This window comes from Bufo gargarizans, chromosome 11 (genome assembly GCF_014858855.1).
Source record: "Bufo gargarizans isolate SCDJY-AF-19 chromosome 11, ASM1485885v1, whole genome shotgun sequence".
Taxonomy (NCBI): domain Eukaryota; kingdom Metazoa; phylum Chordata; class Amphibia; order Anura; family Bufonidae; genus Bufo; species Bufo gargarizans.
This window is the reverse complement of record NC_058090.1, coordinates 36,003,037-36,007,185: the sequence shown is the minus strand read 5'-3', so window position 1 is coordinate 36,007,185 and position 4,149 is coordinate 36,003,037.

The window sequence follows — 4,149 nt, the reverse complement described above, 5'->3', positions numbered from 1 at the left end:
GATAAGTGGCAGATGAGGTTTAACACTGACAAATGTAAAGTTATGCACATGGGAAGGAATAATGCAAGTCACCTGTACATACTAAATGGTAAACTCTCGATAACACTGACATGGAAAAGGATCTAGGAATTTGAATAAACAGAAAACTAAGCTGCAAAAACCAGTGTCAGGCAGCTGCTGCCAAGGCCAATAAGATAATGGGTTGCATCAAAAGGGGCATAGATGCCCGTGATGAGAACATAGTCCTACCACTTTACACATCACTGGTCAGACCACACATGGAGTACTGTGTACAGTTCTGGGCTCCAGTAAACAAGGCAGACATAGCAGAGCTAGAGAGGGTCCAGAGGAGGGCTACTAAAGTAATAACTGGAATGGGGCAACTACAGTACCCTGAAAGATTATCAAAATTAGGGTTATTCACTTTAGAAAAAAGACGACTGAGGGGAGATCTAATTACTATGTATAAATATATCAGGGGTCAGTACAGAGATCTCTCCCATCATCTATTTATCCCCAGGACTGTGACTGTGACGAGGGGACATCCTCTGCGTCTGGAGGAAAGAAGGTTTGTACACAAACATAGAAGATGATTCTTTACGGTAAGAGCAGTGAGACTATGGAACTCTCTGCCTGAGGAGGTGGTGATGGTGAGTACAATAAAGGAATTCAAGAGGGGCCTGGATGTATTTCTGGAGTGTAATAATATTACAGGCTATAGCTACTAGAGAGGGGTCGCTGATCCAGGGAGTTAGTCTGATTGCCTGATTGGAGTCGGGAAGGAATTTTTATTCCCCTAAAGTGAGGAAAATTGGCTTCTACCTGACAGGGTTTTTTTTCCTTCCTCTGGATCAACTTGCAGGATGACAGGCCGAACTGGATGGATAAATGTCTTTTTTCGGCCTTATGTACTATGTTACTGTTACTAGGGATGGATCTTGCCTGACAACAGGCAGTGAGACCCCTAATGGCCGTGGAACAGAAAAAGTTGGCACGAAAAAAACGGGCATCAAAGTGGCACAAAGTAGTTAATGGGTCACTTTAGAACTTTTGATGTCATAGAAACAAATCAAAAGTTTAGATCTGTGCAGATGGCTGCTATATACTGACTAGAAATAGTATGTTTGAATGGGTGCAGCTCTCTTGATATTTCTACCGGGGGTTCCAATGGAAAGTCCAGTCGTATCAAATTCTAGTAGGAATCACAGAGATCATCAGCAAATCTGCAGGTTTTTAATAAATATATTCTTTCATGTGAATGTAATTAACAATATAAAAATCACACCTTACCATTACCAGATGTCAGATTGTAGCCATGTCAGTACAATCTACTTTGCCCATTGTGTTACCTATATAAATAGTGCATCATTCAATACTTATAGTTGCATTGCTCAGTTAGTGCAAGGTCGCACGCGACAGATTTGTTGCAGAAATTTCTTGCGACTTTCCCTGCCGTCCTAATGGAGACTGCAGAAATCCATGCATGTGTTGCAGAAACTATATGTATAGAACTGATAGGGTCGGAGCACACGGTGGATTCTTAGCAGAAATCCAAGGCTGACCTTCTGATTTCTACCAGGTTTAATGACAATAAGAACAAGAATATGCGCCAAAATCCGTCGTGTGGGCATACCATTAGTCACAGAGATTTCTGCAGCAAGTTGCCATGTGATTTTATTTTTTTTTGCAGATCTGTCAGTTTAATATGTTGTCCTATGTACTATTAGCCAAAACAACACAAACGTTGTGCCATTTGGCTACTGAGGGCACTGAAAGAATATACCGGCTTATTACAGCTACAGGTCCTTACTACTAGTAGCCAAAATGATAAAAAGATTATGCCATTTTACTACAGGGAGCGCTGAAAGAATACACCGGACATGGGGTTTATGAGTCCAGTATATTCATGAGGCGAGGGCTCCCCTTGCCCCCTCTCTGCATATGTGCGCATATACAACAGCCAGTCACTCACCGCTCAGGGGGCTAAGGGAGCACTCTTCTCATGAACCCCATGTCCGGTGTATTCTTTCAGTGCTCTCTGTAGTAAAATGGCATAATATTTTTATCACTTTGGCTACTAGTAGTAAGGACCTGTAGCTGTTATAAGGTGCCCTTACATAGAGAAGCATATTAAGCTGACAGATCCGCTTTAAAGAGGTTCACGGCAGTTTTTAGCGAGAGCACGCAGCCTGCCTCTCTACACAGAAGGTTCATACATACCTACTCCACACCGCCGCCTCCGCTGTGTCCACGTTTTAGTTCTGGCAGTGTTGACATCCAGCGCAGCATGGACATGGTCACATGCTCTGCTGCAGCCAATGACTGGCTTCAGTGGTGATGTGGCCACAAGAATGTCACCGCTGAAGCCAGTCGTTGGCTGCAGCAGAGCATGTGACCATGATGTCAACATGGACACAGCGGAGGCAGCATGGAGCAGGTACGTATAAATCTTCTGTATAGAAAGGCAGGTAGTGGGCACTTGCTAAAAACGAATTATTCCCGGAGAACCCCTTTAAGGCCATGTGCTCATAATACAATATGTACTTAACAGGAATATAGAAGCGAGCACTCAATTCTATGGCACACACTCAGATTTAATTATTAAAAAATCACTAATTAAAATGACAAAATGACATAAAATAAATAGAACAGTTCAAATGTAGAACAATTACTGTGGTCGACCGTGTGGACACTGAAAGGATAAAACTAATACAGCATAAATTAGGGATTCCAATAGTAGTAGGTGAAAAACACAGGTGAATGGATAAATGAATAATTACAATAAATTAATTATCTGGTGCTGGGCTATAATGCATAAACTTAAATATAATAAATTCGTGAAAAAATAGTGAGTATAGTAAGTGAACACTACTTGGAGTCCGGCGCGTAATAGCGCAGTATGCTGAGTAAATTCCTGTAGGGAAAATGAATAAGTCCGAGTCTCTGGTGTTATACACCGCAACACAGAAAGCTTGGCTGTTGGTTAATGCAGTCCCATAGCACGATGGTTATCTCGGCTATAGTCTTACCTCTACCTAAAAGGAGCCGTCCGGGGTCTGGTCTCCTATAGTAAGGCGAAGTTACTTGCAGACGCTGAACAAACTGCTGTGCACGCCGCTCTGTCTCCGCGGCTCACAAGCTGTGACGATCTCGCTCAGATCTCGTGATAGTTCAAGCGGGACTTTCGTCTTGTGACAGCGCTTACTCAGATATCCCGGGCAATGAAGTCGGCACAAAAAGAGCAGTTGTTCGATAGTTGATCTTTAAAGCATGGCCATGCTGAAAGTCCTTGTTACGGAGGTAGTTGCGGAGTGTCTGTTACCCAGACGCGTTTCGGGTAACAGAAGAAGGGATTGGAATATCCCGAAACGCGTCTGGGTAACAGACACTCCGCAACTACCTCCGTAACAAGGACTTTCAGCATGGCCATGCTTTAAAGATCAACTATCGAACAACTGCTCTTTTTGTGCCGACTTCATTGCCCGGGATATCTGAGTAAGCGCTGTCACGAGACGAAAGTCCCGCTTGAACTATCACGAGATCTGAGCGAGATCGTCACAGCTTGTGAGCCGCGGAGACAGAGCGGCGTGCACAGCAGTTTGTTCAGCGTCTGCAAGTGACTTCGCCTTACTATAGGAGACCAGACCCCGGACGGCTCCTTTTAGGTAGAGGTAAGACTATAGCCGAGATAACCATCGTGCTATGGGACTGCATTAACCAACAGCCAAGCTTTCTGTGTTGCGGTGTATAACACCAGAGACTCGGACTTATTCATTTTCCCTACAGGAATTCACTCAGCATACTGCGCTATTACGCGCCGGACTCCAAGTAGTGTTCACTTACTATACTCACTATTTTTTCACGAATTTATTATATTTAAGTTTATGCATTATAGCCCAGCACCAGATAATTAATTTATTGTAATTATTCATTTATCCATTCACCTGTGTTTTTCACCTACTACTATTGGAATCCCTAATTTATGCTGTATTAGTTTTATCCTTTCAGTGTCCACACGGTCGACCACAGTAATTGTTCTACATTTGAACTGTTCTATTTATTTTATGTCATTTTGTCATTTTAATTAGTGATTTTTTAATAATTAAATCTGAGTGTGTGCCATAGAATTGAGTGCTCGCTTCTATATTC